The sequence below is a fragment of the Lissotriton helveticus genome (genome assembly GCF_964261635.1).
Source record: "Lissotriton helveticus chromosome 1_1 unlocalized genomic scaffold, aLisHel1.1 SUPER_1_unloc_33, whole genome shotgun sequence".
In the NCBI taxonomy this organism is placed as follows: domain Eukaryota; kingdom Metazoa; phylum Chordata; class Amphibia; order Caudata; family Salamandridae; genus Lissotriton; species Lissotriton helveticus.
This window is the reverse complement of record NW_027611674.1, coordinates 1,815,396-1,835,213: the sequence shown is the minus strand read 5'-3', so window position 1 is coordinate 1,835,213 and position 19,818 is coordinate 1,815,396.

Here is a 19,818-nt window from a genome sequence, read left to right as displayed (position 1 = left end):
GTGCCCCACCATGGAAAAGGTCAGCCATACCGTGACTCTCTCCCTGTCAAACCCAACCTATTTTACACTCTCTCCAGCAGTACCTGCAGACGGCTGGCGAGTGAACACTAAGCACTCTCTCACAAACCCAACCTATTGAAGACTCTCTCCAGCAGGACCTGCAGACGGCTGACGAGTGAACACTAAGCACTCTCTCACAAACCCAACCTATTCTAGACGTTCTCCAGCAGGACCTGCAGACGCCTGGCGAGTGAACACTAAGCACTCTCTCACAAACCCAACCTATTCTAGACTCTCTCCAGCAGGACCTGCAGACGGCGGCGAGTGAACACTAAGCACTTTTTCATAAACCCAACCTATTCTAAACTCTCTCCAGCAGGACCTGTAGATGGCTGGCAAGTGAACACTAAGCACTTTCTCATAAACCCAACCTATTCTAAACTCTCTCCAGCAGGACCTGTAGACGGCTGGCGAGGGAACACTAAGCACTCTCTCACAAACCCAACCTATTCTAAACTCTCTCCAGCAGGACCTGTAGACGGCTGGCGAGTGAACACTAAGCACTTTCTCACAAACCCAACCTATTCTAGACGCTCTCCAGCAGGACCTGCAGACGGCTGTCGAGTGAACACTAAGCACCCTCTCACAAACCCAACGTATTCTAGACTCTCTCCAGCAGGACCTGCAGACGACTGGTGAGTGAACACTAAGCACTCTCTCACAAACCCAACCTATTCTAGACTCTCTCCAGCAGGACCTGCAGACGGCTGGCGAGTGAACACTAAGCACTCTCTCACAAACCCAACCTATTTTAGACTCTCTCCTGCAGGACCTGCAGACGGCTGGTGAGTGAACACTAAGCACTCTCTCACAAACCCAACCTATTTTAGACTCTCTCCTGCAGGACCTGCAGACGGCTGGTGAGTGAACACTAAGCACTCTCTCACAAACCCAACCTATTTTAGACTCTCTCCAGCAGGACCTGCAGACGGCTGGCGAGTGAAAACTAAGCACTCTCTCACAAACCCAACCTATTCTAGACTCTCTCCAGCAGGACCTGCAGACGGCTGGCGTGTGAACACTAAGCACTCTCTCACAAACCCAACCTATTCAAGACTCTCTCCAGCAGGACCTGCAGACGGCTGGCGAGTGAACACTAAGCACTCTCTCACAAACCCAACCTATTCTAGACTCTCTCCAGCAGGACCTGCAGACTGCTGGCGAGTGAACACTAAGCACTCTCACACAAACCCAACCTATTCCTAACTCTCTCCAGCAGGACTGGCAGACGGCTGGCGAGTGAACACTAAGCACTCTCTCACAAACCCAACCTATTTTACACTTTCTCCAGCAGAACCTGCAGACGCCTGGCGAGTGAACACTAAGCACTCTCTCACAAACTCAACCTATTCTAGACTCTGCAGCAGTATCTGTAGAAAACTTGTAAGCGAACAACAGACACTCCCTCTGTCAACTCCAACTTAATCCAACCCTTTTCGGCAATACCTGTACAAGACGGGTGGGTGAACACTTAAGGCAAATGCAACAAAACTAGGGCTGCTGATAGACCCCGATCGCAGGCCCAGAGTGGCTGATCCACAAAGGCTAGTTCGATCCCATGTGTGGGCAGAAACTTCACCGGTTCTTGTCCAGAAATGCTTAATGTTCATAGGAGACAGGTAGCCCTCGTTCTGGAAGAGCATGTGTGTTAAGTGCTTATGACCCTTGGCCCTCTTACAATAACTTATTGACAGTACACCTATCACTAGTACAGCGGCTGGTGTCAAACTCTTGAAAGGGGAAGAGTCACGTTCCCTAAACCACTGCAGTTAGAGCTGACGCCAGGAAACCAACCAACCTTCAAACAACTTGATTTCCGCTGGTTCTTTTGGTATGGCACCGCCATATTTTGTACATTGTGTTTTTATTTAAATATTTTTTCAATTTAAAATAATATTTATAAAATATTTTACACAATTTACATCAAAATATTAGCACCCAAAAAAAACCTTCAAAAGGTAAAAAAAATTAGAATTCAAATTTTATTTTTGAAAAAATTATTTATTTTGCTATAATTGTTTTATTCAAATTTATTTTTAACCAACATTCTTAAATTACTCCCCACCCTTATCACCTCTCATTTGACTCTCTGATAGATTATATGCGGAGAATAGAGACATACTCGCTAGGGCACATGATCAGAGCACAAAGATTGCAGCGCCCAGCTTAATAATAGAATGGATCGTAACTGTCCATGTTGTAAGATGGACAAATCCTGTTCCATTATATCAATTGCAGAAGATACAATGCTGCCCAGTGAATAAATCCTGGATGTCGGTGTGGTCATACCATTGTCAGCCACAGCCAAAGCTTTTATAAGTTAACTCTGTCAATTTCACGCAATCTCTCTGCAGCTTCTTCTTGAGAGATTTTCCAAATTTCATTATAGATAGCGTATAAGCGTTTCTGACTTGGCCTCAGAGGACGTGGATGTATTGCTGGACACGTTAAAGGCCTAAGTAGTGCAGTGTCCTCTTCATATCCCCCATGTTGATGTCGTCATTCTTAGAGCCACCACAGGATGCTTCAGCTCCAGTTGGATTGGATACCTACTCTACTACAGTCACACAGGCTTTGGCTGTTTCGAATACTTCCCTAGCATTGGCTGTGGGAACTGAAGAAAATCATCTTTGTGAATTGACCTGATCTGTGAGGTGTTACAGGGACCATCGTCTGCGAACGCAAGCAGCAGTGATATTAGTAGCTGCATGGACAGCTGCAAGCTCAACTGAGCATGTGCAGACTGGAAGAGGCTAAATATAACCTGTCTCTAGGCAGAGTACAAGAGCAGACAACAGAAAGGTAGGACAGAGCACATGGTGAGCACATGGTAGCACATGGCAAACAAGATGGCTGCCAGAAATACAAAATGGTTTCCACAAAACGGATAAGATATCCTCTGAATACAAGATGGCTTCTGCTAATGCTAACCCAATCGCTGTCAAATTACAACAGAGGACCCTTTTAGCATTAGCTGAAGACAGTCGTTCATCTGGGGTAATCTAGATATGCATCCTGTACATCGACGCTCATCAGTTCAGTGACCTCTTTATTTAGCATTTGTTGGACTTTCATTTCTGTAATATGTCTCTTGGTAGGTGTACAAGCAGTGATGCAAATAGAGCACAGCATGGGACCACATTGTATGCATATACAGCATGTAAATACTATCACCAGTAGTATACATAGAACAGTCAGTAGCTTCCAGTCCCAGGTGACAAAGAGTGTCCATATCCAGCTCTAAAAAGTCCATGTACCAGTCTCTGGGTGAATCTCTGCAGCAATTTTGTGCAATTTAGATATTGCATCATATACTGAAGGTGAGTGATCCGGAATGAAAACACAACAGCTGCTGCCAATGATGCGACATGTACCACCTCGATCAGCCAAAATCTCATCAAGGACCATACGATTTTGGAGTGCTACAATCCTCGCAACTTGCAGCTCTTCTGTAATGTTCCTAAGTGCCATTGCTATCTGATTGGTAACAGCTTCCACGACATGAGTCAATTGCCTTATCTTTCTACTTTTCAATGCAGCACCCACGAAGACAAATAAGCTTAAGTGAAAGTCGACAAGCTGTTGCAAAGCGGTGTCAGTTTGGTCAACTTCATCCATACTTATTACCCTCTTATTTCTGTTCTTGGAAATGTCATTGTAAAGTTTAAAGTTCTTGTGATACGATGCTGGTGCCAAAAACACAGGGGGCAACAGAAAAGATATGTAGCACACTCCTGACCAACCCACTGAAAGTTGATCATAACCTTTATTACCACAAACTCAGTAGGTATTATGTGATGAAATAAAGCTGCTATTATTTGTACCTTCAATTGTCAGAATTATAGTACATTTACTTCTCCCCACTGGAATTCTCCCAACACTACTAATACACAAGTCTGCTTTAGTTCTAGTCACAGAAATTACAAAAGGTCCATTGTTCTTTATAGTCCTCGTATTTGTGAAAACATGTGGCATAGAAATATTGTCCGGTTGATACTCCTCCCATTCCCATTTAGTTCCCCTCGCTTGAGGGTAACCGATCATTCTCATCAGGGTAACAAACTTTATTGAGTTTATAATTAATTTGCCCTAATGTCATCTCTGTAATGTTGGCCCTTTCAGGGGCAAACAAAAGCGCAAACCAGGCGTGACAAGAACCATTATGTGAAAATGGAAGAGGAATAAAAGTTGTTCCTCCTTTCTTCCGGTGCGCAGGTATCATCCCACACACCCAACAGTTGGTAGTATTTGTGGCATTATGTGTATGATCTAACATCTGGATGAATGTATTATTTAGGTAGGATTGTCGATGCTTCTGCTCATGGTAGGGGAGCGTAAAGTAGTGGTGCTCAACTGGTACTGGAGTAGTGGCGATCAAAAGCTCTCGAACAGGAGCCACTTCCTCAACATACCAGGTAATTGCTGCCATAACCACCATTGCACCAACAAACCCTACAGCACAAATTATTTTCTTATAGCAGATCTTAGCCACTTTTGATCTCTCAGCAGACATGATCACTTTGTCGTCAAAAATCGTTGGAGCTCTTATCCCTGGGCAGCCGTTGATTTCTTCACCAAGGGTCAAGACTGGTGTCACTACACTACGCAAGGCTGATCCCCCCCTTGCCACATTGGCGTTCCGTTTCACAAACCCAGGGCGGTAGCTCAACCAGTCCTTTTCGACAATGCAGGCTCTTTCCGTGATCTCAATTGGTATTGTGATGCTCCAGAAACCGTGTGGTCCGGGAAGACTTCCTCAGATTCGTCAGGTGGGATGGCTTGGTTTTTCTCCGTATCCAGAATTTCTCGATGGTCGGTCAGCACAGTAGGGTCCACCAAGGTAGGTGACACACGCTTGCAGTGTGTGCCATGGATCCAATTATTTCTCTTCGTCACTCGAACTACTGTGCTCGTAGCCAACAGCACTTGCTCTGATCCTCGCAACCTCGGCTCCAAGCTGTTCAACCTCTCGAAAATTCTGACCATAACCTGGTCGCCAGGTCGGAGATCGTGGGCCTCACCTGTAGATCTGTCAGGAACAGCTTCTCCAGCCTGTTGATGAATAGAGATCAAACTGTCAGTTAACTGTGCCAAATAGTCATTCATCAGAACACAAGGTACATCATGTATGGGGCGTGGCTTAGGAACTCCCCAAATGTTCATCGGTCTCCCAAATACCACTTCATATGGTGTAAGCCCAGATTGTGAGTGTGGCACCGATCTTATAGACAATAATGCCAGAGGTAGTGCATCTGGCCATTTCAGAGGCGTGGAAGCCAGTATTTTCGCTAATTTCAGTTTCAAAGTAGCGTTGTACCTCTCCACTAATCCTGCTGATTGTGGGTGGCAGACCGCATGGAATTTCTGCTTGATCCCTAATCCTTTCAGGGCATGTTCAACAACTTGCCCAATAAAATGAGGTCCGTTGTCACTCCACAAAAGCTTGCAAACACCATATCTAGGGAAAAATTCCTTTAGAAGCACCTTCCCTGTAGTGAGAGCTGTATTATCCTTTGTAGGGTATGCCTATATCCATTTACTGAAGGCACATACCACCACTAGGACATACTTCAGATTGTTGCAGCGTTCAAGTTGGATGTAATCCATCTGCAAAACTTCAAAAGGTGCAGTCGGTGTAGCAAACCCTCCTGTAGGAGTTTGTGTCCCTTTACCAGGATTATACTGCCAACAGATCAAACAGGACTGTACTATTCTCTTAGCTGTGCTGGCAATTTCAGGATGCTCCCAAACTCGCGTAAGTAATTTCGTTATTGCTAGAGCTCCAACATGTGCCAGTCCATGTGCCATTTGAACCATAGGTTGTAAATAGGCTGCAGGTAGTTTCCATTTATCCATGTCTTTGTTGCGCCAACAACCCTCATCGTCCAATATTCCTTCTTTAGCCCATTGCTCAAGTTCTGCTACAGAAGCAGATCTCCGTAATTCTAACACTTCCTGTCTAGCATCATGCCATTGCTCAGCTTGAGACTTCACTACGTACATAGAAGTAGTTCTTTGTTGCATCGGAGCCTCACGAGCTACGCGATTCGCAAAGGCATTACCTTGTCCTGTCTTATCAGTTAACTTCTTGTGTGCACTACACTTCACAATAGCTATCTTCTTTGGATATGTTAGTGGAGTTAAGAGATTATGCACTAATTCTCCATGCATTATCTGCATCCCATGGGACGTAAGAAAGCCTCTTTCCTTCCAAAGCAGGCCAAAATCATGGGCCACTCCAAAAGAATAGCGGCTGTCTGTATAGATGTTCACACGCAAGTCAGTGCTAAGTTCACACACTCGTGTCGGAGCTATTAGTTCAGCTGCTTGAGCCTACTTTTGTGGTATACGAGCTGTCGCCACTACTGTCTCAAGTGTCGTAATTGCATATGCAGCTGAGGTCGTGCCATCTGGTAACTTCAAACAGGACCCTATCAACCCACAGTTCCCCATCTACATCTAAAAGGGGCGTATCTTGCAAATAGACGTGACCCTTTGTCTGTTCCTCGGTAAGGAATATACAATCATGAGGCTCTTTTGACGGAGACTCAGTCGCCAGATATGGTAACAAGGTAGCTGGGTTTAGTGACGCACATCTCTTCTGTGTAATGTGAGGGGCTAACAATGTCAATTTGTATCCTGTTAAACGAGCACTAGTCAATTGTTGCATCTTAGTCTGATTCAAAAGCGCATCGACCGCATGTGGTACTAGCACCAACAGTTTATGTGACAAAACTATCCCTTCACTTTGACGTATGGACACAGCTGTTGCTGCAACTGAACGAAAGCACCCAGGCAACGCACGAGCAACAGGATCAAGAACCGCTGAAAAGTATGCACAGGGATGCTGCTTATCACTGTGTGTCTGTACTAAAACTGACCATGCACACCCATCTTTCTCGTGTACATAGAGTGTAAAAGCCTTCGTGTAATCTGGAGTACCTAACACTGGTGCAGAACAAAGAGCTTGTCTTAACGGTTGAAAAGCATTCTCACATTCATCTGTCCATGGAAGTGGCATTGGAGTGTCTTTTGTCAAAAGCGCTAGCAGGGGTTTAATAATGTGTGAAAACCCTAATATCCGTTGCCTACAAAACGAAGTCAAGCCAATGAATGCAGGAACATCTTTCTGAGTGGAAGGCACTGGTGTGTCTAAAATTGCTTGAATGCGAGCTGATGTCAATGCACGGCCCTCCTTAGACAGAAGGTGACCTAAATAGGTTACCTTCGGTCTACAATATTGCTATTTATTCTGTGACACTTTATGACGGTGTGTATCAAGAAAAGAAAGCAAAGACAAAGTACATTTTTCACACTGTTCTGGCGTATGGGCTGCCAACAAGATGTCATCGTCATATTGTATGAGAGCTACTCCTTCAGGCAAAACGGAAGAATCAAGTTGTCTCTTCAATGCTTGACTGTAAATGCTAGGACTCTCAGCGTACCCTTGAGGAACTCTACAAAATCTGTACGATCTATTATTCAAAGTGAAGCCAAACAAATATCGGCTGTCAGGATGAGTAGGAATCGAAAAGAAAGCATTCTTCAAGTCGATCACAGAAAATGTAGTGGCTGTCGGGGGAATCAAAGTAAGAAGTTTGTTATGGCCGAAACCACGGGGTATTGTGGTACTACAACCTTGTTGACTTCTCGCAAATCAATGATAAATCTGTAAATCCTAGTGTCAGTATCCTTTTTCAAAACAGGAAGAATAGGGCTGTTACAAACATTGTAAGGAACTTCCTCCACAACCCCTGCTTCAATCAAATCATGAACAATATGTATAAGTGCCTCTTCGCCTTCTCGAGAAATGTTTTATTGAGGCAAGCGTAGTAGTGAAACGCCCACCTTGACACTAATATGTACTGGTGGAATAACCATTTGCCCTACATCGGTGTCTGAAGTAGCCCACAAAGTACTCGGGAGTGAAGCTAATGCAGTGTCCTCTTCAACAAGACAAGATCTCTCCATCGCAGGGTAGTTATCATTAAAAAAACACACGTACACCTTCAGGGGAACATCGTATCGTAGCCCTGAAATGCTTGAGCATATCAAGACCCACAATATTATCTGTTGTGTTCGGAGAGAGCAAAAACGGACATGGAGCAGCAAATTTGTCAACATGGAATGCAGGAGGTTGTGACAGTGGGCTAAGGGAAGGTGTTCCATCGAAACCTAGCACTGTAATAATAGTAATTAATGTAATAGTTAAGCCAGAGAGGGGAGCCCTTGGAACCAAGTGTTTAGATAAAGCGCTACGAGTAGCTCCTGTATCAACCAGAAACTGATCAGTAGAACGCAAAACATGTGCTGTAACATAGGGACCCTTCTGATCTACTGGAACTTCACTGATTCCTTACCCCATCCTAGGCAATCCTATGCATAAGCAGAATCGTTCAATTCAGCCGGTACATAATCAGACATTTGGGGCCAGATGTAGGTCACCAAATACCGGTCGGTAACGTCCGATTTCGGCCGTTACCGACAGGTATTTGGTGATTGAGATGTAGGGGGCCTGAATTTTACCGAATCGGTACATTTACCGAATTGGTAGATCTATATGTAGGTGGCACTGCAAACAGTGCTACATGCCCCTAAGAATTCGTTATTTACCATGTAATACTATTGCATGGTAAATAACGAATTCCTGTGTACATGCACATCTGTGCATGTACACCTGTGCCATGTGACACACATACATGCCCTTAGGGCATGTCTGTGTGCCACATGGCACACAAGCCTGAATCAGGGGTGCAACAGGGTGTCAAAGTGACACCCTGTTCCCCTTGTCAATTCGGTAATTTTACCGATTCGGTAATTACCGAATCGGTATTTGCCATTGATTCCTATGGACCTCAAGGCCCATAGGAATCAATGGCAAATACCGATTCGGTAATTACCGAATCAGTAAATACCGAATCCTACCGATTCAGTATTTTTTACCGAATTTTTACCTACATACCATTTACCGATTCTGAAATACCGAATCGGTAAAATTCGGTATTTAAGAATCGGTAAATGGAACTTACCTACATCTGGCCCTTGATATTGATTTTGTCTATCAAACGTGTTAGACCCATCCTGTCTACGTGTATTAGCATAAAACCTAGCACGATCATCCATGCTCCCTCTAGGCCCTGAATATTCTGAATGATTTCTCATTTGTCCCCGACCACGTGGATACTGCTGGGCACGTAGTGCCTGACAGTCAGAAATTCAATGTCCAAACTTCCTGCAGTACGCACACTGATCGACAGACAAATTCGAACGAGTATAAGAAGGAAAAGACGAACCATAAGATCCACGTCCACCTCTATAATTACCTCTAAAAGGCGGACCATAAGCCTGAGCCAACATAACCTTCGTTTTTAACTCCTTAGTCTTCTTATCCTCCTTACCCTTCGCCTCTAATTCCTGACATTCATAATACTGAGCCATAGTCAGAAAAGAAACCGGAGAAGAGGTAGTCCATGAGCTCTCACTGGCCTTTAGGCGACTAGATATTCCTGGCAACAAGTTGGTGATAGATTAATCTACGAACAGATGCCTGCCTGTGTCATCTGTCAATGACTGGCCACTAAAATCGTGGAATGCCTCCTCAAAACGTGTAAAGAAATTAGAAACCGATTCATCTACCTGTTGCCCACATGATGCTAATATGGTCCAATCTATCTTTTTAGGAGGGATATTTGTCTTTAACTTAACTAATATAGCTGCAAGAAGATCTAAAATTAACTAACATGGTTTCTGTGGTGGTTCCTTCTCTTCATCCAGTCGTTCTAACTCTTTCCACAATGCCCCAAAAGTCGCATGATCATCAACTTTACGTACAGTTCTCCACATATCAGGGGGTAATATCAATCCAAAAAACAAATCAATATCGGGCATAGTCATAGTACATGAGCTAATAGCACCCTCAACTTCCTCATAAAAAGCTGCTGGATTTTTCCGCGGATCAGGCAATGCAGTTTTAAGAGCCATAACATCCGCTCTATTCCAAGGAGTGTAAACCCAGTTATAAACAAAATAACCTTTGGCATCAGTAGAATCCTTATTATCATCCATACCCGCTCCTCTAGGAGGAACATACAGGCTTCGCATGAATTATCATAGTCTGTTCCGAATATAGAGGCCTGTGCTACCCCGGTCTGAGATGTTAATGCAGCTGCTTCTGCTGCCTTTTTCTCTTCCCGCAAACGGACTCCGTCAACACGTAATTTAACCAAACGTCTGATTGAGTCGGCCACCTGAGAAAAGACAAAAAGACCATCACGCATTTGCTTACAGTCATTTGCTATATCGTCGGGCTCTAAAGTGTCAGAATACTTCCTAAACTGTTCAACAACTTCCGCGGCAAACACCTCTATAAAATATATTTGCTCCCTTTCCTGCCAATCCTTTATGTTGTCTATTACTTCAGAAGCAGAGTCAGTGTTACGGGCGGCTTTGCGAGCAGCCGATCTAAGCTCAGCGGAACGTGCAGCGGGCAACATAGAGCGAGTTTCCCGTGCTTTGTCCTGGTCTATAGCAGAGTCCTCATCCGACTCATGAGGAGCAGAAGGGAAATATACGGAGACGGAGAACGATCCAACAACAGGAAATCATCTTCTGGCTTATTAAGGATAGGATAGAGGGGTCGCCGAACAGCGTATTGGTCAGTTACCTGTAAATGGCGCTCCCTATCCTCTCTCTCTTTTAATTCTTTCATTTCTTTATTTTTCAATTCCAATGCTTTTGCATAAATGTTCTTTCGCTGTTCTTTTTCAATCAAGGCTTGTTCACGCTTCATTCGCTCACGCACTTCTCTCTCTCACATTCGTACACAGTCAAACATATCTTGCCTAGTCTTTCGCTTAAACATACATTGTTCCACATACTGAATCTTTCGTAAATCAAATGACCCATGCATAGGCCAATGCAACTCAGGATCCTTCCTAGTATATTTATTCCATAACGTGCTGTACATTATAGAAGAAATACCATATTTAATATACATGTCCCTATTATGCGTCCCCTCCGGGGAAGCCGGCTGTGCTTCATCAAGTCTCAAACTGGTACCACTACAAAAGCAACACATCCTACGAAGTGTGCTAGAAACAGGCATGTCAAAAATAGTGCAGAATATGCAGTATTATATGCAAAATAGCGCTTAAGGTACTCTTGTACGTTGCACCGCTCAAATCAATTCAAAACAGAGAAAATTCTCCTCATTACCTGCCTATATAAATCGCAATGTATATGTTGATCAAATACAAATCCCAAAGTGGGCACTACAAATTCCAAAGTCACAGCAAACGTCGTAAAAACGACCTTACCAATCCAAGGCATCAAACCAACAGCAAGTGTTGCATCAAACAACTCTTACCAATCAATTGGTGTCCAGATTCCAACTGCCAAGTTCTCAAATCGACCAAACGGTCACTGCACGGCGAAGCAACAGAAGAGATATCAGTCGAGGACCGGCACCCCCTGGATGGTCAGATCAGAAGGAGAGGAAAAACGCTGTGGTTTGCCAAGACGCAGGTCTCCTCGGGCAATGATTATCCGTAGCGAGATTCCAATACTTCGTTTCGGCCACTCCTTATGGCATCCAAGTCGCCGATGAGCCCCACTGGTTGGGCGCCAATTTGTCGTGGTGGGCCTCAGCAAGGCCTACCAGTGTTAGGGGTTCGCCCTTCTCTGCACAAGTCCTCAGACCAATAGAATAGAAGTTGGCACAGATACTGGAATAGAAAATACAAAGTGTATTAAACCTCATGAGGTGGAACTACATTCACACAACACCCTTCGGTAGTGTATGAAGTAGCACACTGAATGGAATGAGCTTGGTCCTTTTATACCCACACAGGGGCTCAAAAGAAGGGGGTTTTATGTACATATATGGTCATATAGAAAATGCACAGTCAACAAGTGGGAGGAGCTAACAGTTGCTAATTCTGGTGAACACATCCTCACAGTTACAGACAAACAGCAGCTGCATGGACAGCTGCAAGCTCTACTGAGCATGTGCAGAGTGGAAGAGGCTAAATATAACCTGTCTCTAGGCAGAGTACAAGAGCAGACAACAGAAAGGTAGGACAGAGCACATGGTGAGCACACAGTAGCACATGGCAAACAAGATGGCTGCCAGAAATACAAAATGGTTTCCACAAAACAGATAAGATAGCCTCTGAATGCAAGATGGCTTCTGCTAATGCTAACCCAATCGCTGTCAAATTACAACAAGCAGACCACTAATGCTATATATACAAATCTTCTGCACATGTTCAAAAGTAAGTCCATAAAGTTACATTAAATATCACAATGATGCTTCTCTTTATATTTTTAGATGTCTTTATTTGAAGATCTTTAAGGCTTCTTAGCCAACATGCGTTTCGTCGCTGTTACATGGGATTACCATGCGACTTTTTCAAGGCTGAAGTCTGCTTCAAGTAGTCTCTTAGTTCCGGTGATAATTCCAACCCGGAAGACGATCCTATAAGTACTGCTCATGGAGAGGTAGACCAATTAGACCCTTGCCCGGAGAGCTAAATATGCTTCCAAATATAAGGGAGTTTCTTTTAGAAGACTTGCCCCATCCACCAATATTTAGGTGGAACCCTTCAGATCTCCAGGCCGTGGCGTGTTCGCCGTGCAAATCAGCAGTTTGAACACGTGTTCACTAAGGAGGATTACATGGGGACTGTATCAACCCAGAAAAACAATTATTTCAGTTATGATGTCCAGTACCAGCTCTTTGATGCAGTCATCTTTAGTAACAAATCTGTAGTGACTATAAAATATGTGGTCCTGACCATGCATGGGGCCTGGTGGAGGAGCCCTTCTCAGTCGGTATTTCTCTCGTCGTTGATGTGTATTTCATGAAGAGTCTAGATTCCTTTCTCTTTCAGGTGCTTTAGATTGTGCTGAAAGATTTAACCTGCAGACCTTTCTTAAGGGATCTCTCTTGTCACATGCATTTCTTTGCCCCTGAAGCACTGGGCATTGGTAAGACATTATCTGCAGCAGGAGCAATTGCTATTCCCATTGACGTCGTCTGATGTGCTAGAATCTGGTTGCTTCCAGAACCCGGACGGGCGCAGGTAGGCTTGCCTTAGGCTCGCCTTCAGTACACCAGTGGCACATCTGCGCTTTGAACATCTTAAGAAGCGTTAGAAGAGAAAAGAGTAAGCTGCCCCGCCCACTGCTAAACACTGGAGCGGGGAAGCGAAGGCTTCGCAGTGGAGTTACACCGCCGCCATTTGAGTGCAAGGAAAAGTGATTCAAGCAGATTCAAATTCAAGCAAATCCAAATCGTATTCAAGCAAATTCAAATTGTATACCTCCCAGTAAAATTAAAAACAAAAAGCTACCCCAAACTTGTATGACAACATTGACCCGTGGCATGAAAGTACAAATAAACAATGTACAAATGAGTAAGGTATTTTTCAAATGAGAAAGGTAAAATGTAAAGCGTTTGAAAGAGCTTAAAAACGCAGTGTGGAAGGCTAGAGGTGTCTCTTACTTTCGCACTATCTTCTTAATTCATTGTTTCAACAATATCTTTTTAAGGTGGAGCCAGGCTCTATGGGAGGCCTCTTGTGAGCACTCTAAACTTTCCCATATTGCTCTGACCCCGCCCACACATTGGATTGGCCTTTGCGTGTGTCTATCAATAATGAAGCACGCAAACGGCCAAAAGCGTAGCATGTCCCACCTCTTCTCAAAGATTCACTCCCACCTCGTTTTGCTCTCGGGAGCGAGCAGCGGCGCGCAGGGTGGCAGCTGCATTCCTCATTTTGGATCAGATTACTAATTAAACACAAAGCGGTCGCTTCCACTTTAGCGGCCATGCTTGTTGAATTCCCTGTTGCTTTGCTCCTCCCGCCCCCAACACGTTGTCCGTGTTCACCATTCTATTGCCCCCCGCTGTCCGCATACCCTGCCCGCCCCCTCTTTTTTCCTTTTTGAACATGCTCCCGCCCTCCTCCCATTGTCTGCATTTTTTTTCTGCCTACCTCCTCACTTGCGGCGGCCCATGAGGTGCTCCTCTCCCCCCGCGGCACACCACTGTTTATTAAAAGGCTGAACAGAGTCAGCAAAAACAATTGGCAAAGCCAAAAGGCGTGACCTATTGGCTTTGCAATGCTTGTCTGCCAAGCCGATGCACGAGGGGCATCAATGTTGGGGTAACGGATCCGGTGAGGAGCAGGAGGGGGAGGGGAAGGACTGGGAAAAGGGATGTCTGAAATCACCGATTCTTCTGCAGGACCCATCTCTCCCTCTCTTCCCTTAAGGGATATTTGTCACTGTTGCTGTAAAAGCCTTTCCATGGCGTGCCCATGCCGGCGACCTCTCCCCGGCATGGGCACTGGGTCAGGCGTGCAACACCCATTGGGCTCACGGCGATTTAGCACCCCTCCCGTCGTTTGTGACACAGCTTCGCGGGCTGGTGAGCAACTAATTGCAGCCGCACCCAAGTACTTAATAGGTCTTTAAAGACTATTTACGTATAAATGAGGCTTTTGTTGTGTGTTCACCCCATCTTACAGCCCCTCTGTCTTTGGTTTGAAGATCTAGCCCCCCCAAAATATTTCTCTGCCCCCCCTCCCCTCCTCCCCCCGAAATGTGGCACCCAGTGCCCGCCTGCACTGGGTGCCAGTTTAGCAATTGCAATTTTTGAAGGTGGGCCTGCACACCTAATTATTCCAATACTAATCAATTTTAATTCTAAAGTGTTCTATTCTTGACACAATTTTGCGTGCTTTTCACGTTAAGGGGTTAGCCCTATATCCCTTTAGGTGTGATTGCATAAGATTTAGGCCAAGGAAAACAACCAAGGTCTACATGAAGCACAGCCACAGACAAGAAAGTCTCTCCTTAATAACAGTGTTTTTAAATCCACTCTTCAATCACAATTAATGTAAAAAAGACAATGATCAGAAACCATTTGAATTGAAATTGTTATCATTCATTAATATTTGACAGGTTATCGTTCCTGCCATATTTCTCATTCCATTGTGAATATTTATCATCCTATGCAAAAGGTCAAACACTCAGGTAATGAATCTTTTTTTTTTTTTCATTTCAAAAACCTTTATTGTATAATTAAAGCATGGTACATCAATGCCATGAGTTCAGGCAACTGTGTGTCAAATATTATGCAGATTATATGCATATTCCCATGCTCAGTACTTTACATGAATCAGTAAGTTGTACAAAAAGAAATTGACATTAAACATTTTCCCCAATTAACAATTATCCCCAGAGTTCAATACAAAACGCATTCCTGAAATAAGTAGCAGATCCAAAATACAATACAGCTCTGTGAGGTGGAGTCGACTATGGTTGTTGGTAGAAGGTCGAATTGGCAAGACATACATCCTGGAGCTACTAGCCCCATATGAGGTCGGTGTGTGAGTATTAGGCATTTTAAGAGAAATCTCACAATGTATACCCTGGGAGGCATCCTCCCATCCAGTTGCACTGTTAACAGGCCAGGAGAGGGGGGGACAAGCTAGGGAAGAGGATCGCCTCGCAAGAGCACACTTCAGCTAAGAGACTAAGACGCTCAGGCATCATCCGCGGGTATTTCCCCCCGCCCATCATCTTCTTCAGCTTGCTGACTAAGTAGAAAGGACACAAAGGGGGCCCAGATGTCTTTAGGCTTTGATCGTAAAGGTAATAATTCGGCATAGTCCTGTAAGTGTTCCTGCCATGTGGACATTGTCCCGATCCAAAATTTAAACTTTGGTGCTCGCCCCCGTCCCCACCGACATGCTACCAATCGCTTGGCCAGAAGAAGGCTGAGTGCCAGGAATTTCCTGTGCTCAGTAACCACCTGTTGTGTCAGACCAAGGCGAGTTATCAAAGGACAGGGGGCTATTGTAACGCCCAGCATTGTAGAGAGTCCTTCGAACACCTGTGTCCAATATGTGGCTACTTGGGGGCAGGACCAGGCTAGGTGAATGAAGTCAGCACCCGCGGACCCACACCTCAGACAGCAATCAGGATCTCGGAGACGGAATTTGTGCAATCGAGCAGGGGTATGGTGTAAGCGGTGTAGGAATTTATAGTGCAGGAGTCATAACCTGTTGTTGCCAATGATGGCTTTCGTTTGTGTGCAGCTGGTTTCCCATTGTTCGTCTGTCAGTGGTTCTGTAAGGTCTCTATCCCATTCTAGTCGGGCTTTTAAAGTGGAGGGGCGCGGCGCCTCTTGCATGTGTTCGTAGAGCTGGGAAACGACATGGCATGGTGGACCTCAGTGCACTATGGCATGTAGTGGCGCAAAGGTGTCTGGCTCAGCGGGGAAGTCAGGAGTGAGGGTGCAGACGTTCTGTCGCAGGCAGGTGAATAGAAAGGTATCCATAATAGAGGTCGGGCTAGCTTTAAAAAACTGATCCTTAGTCAGAAACGTCCTGTTCATATATAAATCGCCCCAATGCCTATACCCCAATTCCCTGAGCATTTTGCGGCCTATCGCTTTGCATGTAACCGGAAGTCTGGGGTCATTATCTAGTGGCAGTTTGGGTGAATAGAGGAACGCACAGTCAAGGAGTGGTGCCATCCGATGCCATTCAGCCACAGTGCAATCAACCGTTGAAGGGTCGCCCTCTCTGGGCCCCACCTTAGCATGGATGTATCCGGTATTGGCTGTAGGAGCCATGTGGCCATCTTCCACGGCGAGGTGTGCCATGAATGGTGGCGGGTAATACCAATATGCAGTGAAGTGTGCTTGGGCGCAGTCATAGTATCTCTCGAAGTTGGGGACCTCGAACCTGCCCAGATGGAAGGGGAGCATGAGAGAGTCAAGGCTGAGGCGCGCCTGCTTCCCGCCCCATATCAGTGTTGAAAATTAGTACGGTTTGGTGAACATTATCTGCGCCATCTTGCCTCTTCCCCTGATGCCACACTTTTGTCATGCGCACCCGCCATTTTAGAATGCCCTGATCAGAACGAACCCTTTTTCATGCCGCTGGCCCCTGACATAGCCCTTCGCCTTCACTAAGCCTGCACGCTGACCAACCCCCTGCTTGCACCTGCCTAGAATCATAAACCCCTCTTCGGCGCTGCTCTGCCCCAGGCCCTCATCCTGTTCCCAGCGCGACACCTCCCTTCTTCCCTTTCATGATCTCCGGCCCTTAGATGCAAAATCCCCTTTTTCCCCGTGTGCCCGTTTGTCTTCCCCGTTCCCAGGCCGACACCCAGCTCTGCCTATACCATTCCTTGCCCCTCCCTGTACAATAGAAAGCTTCCCCCATCAAAGGATCCCCGGGTTGATCAAAGCCCCCACTCCATGAGATCCGATCAAACCCCCCACATTCCGTGACTCGGCGGAATATCCAGCTGCGCGATACTCATCACCTGTTGTGACTAGGGTGGGGACTTCAACTGTAAATGTGTGTGGGAACGGGCCCAAAGGGGAGTTCCGGGAATGTCTTTTCCATACATCAAAGCTTTAACATGAATATGTAATCTGCAATAAAGTCATAAAACAGTGTATAAGAGGCCAGGCCTCAGAAATGTAGTTAGAGCACCTCAGAACGATACCTTCTGCCCGTTTTGTTGTGTTCTCCTCCGGAGAGAATAAAAACCTTGTTTCCTGCCTTCCAGTCTCCAGCGCCTGCCTCTTCATTGATTAAATAACTAGAGGGTCACAGAGGCAATACCGCCGGGCAAATACCGATTGTCCCCGACCCACCCCAGGTTCAACAATTGGCGTCCCAAGCGTGGGGCCCATCAGCGACTCGTGGATCCAGTGGGAGAGGTCCCGACGACAGAGTGAACGACTGCAACGATCGGGAGAGCTCTTGCCCAATAGACCCTCGTCTGGCAACCGATCATCCGAACTTCACTAGTTCCGAACAGACCTCTCTCGAGCGATCTACGGTCCTGACTGGGAACCATTAGGAGTGCCGTGAGAAATACGAGAAAGAAAAGGACGAACGGGCGCTGGATTCGGAAGACAAGAAACTGTCCACATGGTCCGGGTAAGGTCGTGTAATCACGATAAGTTGCGAAATGATTGCTTGATTGTTTGATTGCTTGATCGTTTAAAAATACTAGTATTGCTCTTTATTTATTTGGAGATTCACTGTCTACAAACGGAGAAACAACGGGCTCTCTCTTTGCAAGCAGTGGAGGATAGGTAGGGCAGCAGCCGTGCTTATTTTTTTCTCCCCCACTCAATAATTACTTGAAACTGAACTGTTGTTCGCAAAACTATTGTTTCCTGGAGATTCCCTGTCTGCAAACAGGGAAGAGACCACCCTTTTTGCAGATAGTGAAAAGGGTAGGTAACGCAGATCTTTGCGGACCTACTCATTCTCCCCATTGTTATTTATTGGTCTTTTTGTTATTTTTGATCCATGAGGTATTCACTGCCTGCAAACAACGTAGAATAGAAATATTCTGTCCAGTCTTTGCACCTAGTGATAAGATAGGCAGTGCTGACTTTTTAGTCCCTCGTTACGAGCCGTCATGTCTGTCTTCTCCCCACTGATTAATAGCCTGTTTAGCCCGGACCGTGTATTAGAGGTGGACCATATAGCTCCACTAGAAGGCACCCCTAATAAGGACATGTTCATAAACTATGGATTAGTCACCATAGCCTATAATAAATTGTGGCACAGGTATACCGAAGAAAGTCAAGACAAACAGTGGCCACTGGCAGGATCCTTTGACCTTGATAAAATAGAAACGTTAGAAATAGCCCTTCGAAATAATAAGACAACGCCTATTATGCTCGACAGTCTCGGTATGTGGCGCAGAGAGGCTATGCAACGACAGAGAAAAGACGAGGACAAACCAAGTAGAGAAATATACCGACAGGACAACCCCAGGACACCGCTACCCACAAGTTATCCCCCGACACTACGCAAAAGACGACCAGACTTAGGGCCAGACCAATGCGCTTTTTGTAGATATGTCGGACACTGGAAAGCCCAATGCCCGACTCTACTGAGCGTGAGTAAAGGCAAAGGGCCGACAGGAACGACAGACCGGCAGTACGAGAAAAAGCGCGAGACAAAGAAGAACCCGACTTACATAGACAGACCGGATAGAACCACCACGTTTGATTATGCCCGATGGCACAGATTTCGCCAGGACAATTTCAGCGGCATGCTCAAGTTCTCCTAGGTCGGGCAACGTCAAGACGGGAACCCAGCCTCGCTTTAAAATTTCACAGACGGACAGAGATAATTATGACCAATAACTGTTTTTTATTCGTCTTGGGTCTTTGTATGTCGTATTTGTACTGTCCCCCCGTCTGAGTGTGTGTGTATGTAATGTACGAATCTGCGTCATCCCTCTACACGTGTTTTCGTGTTACTCAACCTCTGTTAAGCAGAAACTTAGCATAAAAGCAACCTGGAAAGAAAGAAATGGTACAACAAAATCCGTAGACCATTGATGAACTTGAACTTTTAATTTAACACAGCAAACAAGAAATAATAACGGTAAACTGTAGAAAATGGAAGTCAAACAGAACATTCGCCCCCCCCCCCTTCTGGAACCTTCCAAAGTAGGGCAGGGTTACGGCTACGCCCAACCAGCGACAACCCATATAAGGCGGGCCCCGCTGCCAACTCTTGGTCAGGAAATCTTAACATATGGGGAAGCCGGAGGAGAGGCAGGGGCCAGCGGAGTCCAGCCGCAGCGGCCCTGGACAGTTGCAGGCAGTCCCGCCACATGCCTCCTCGGCCCAGCCGCAACGGGCCTGGATAGACTTAAGTAGTCCCGCCACATGTCCAGGGAGGGACGAGACACCTCTTTCTT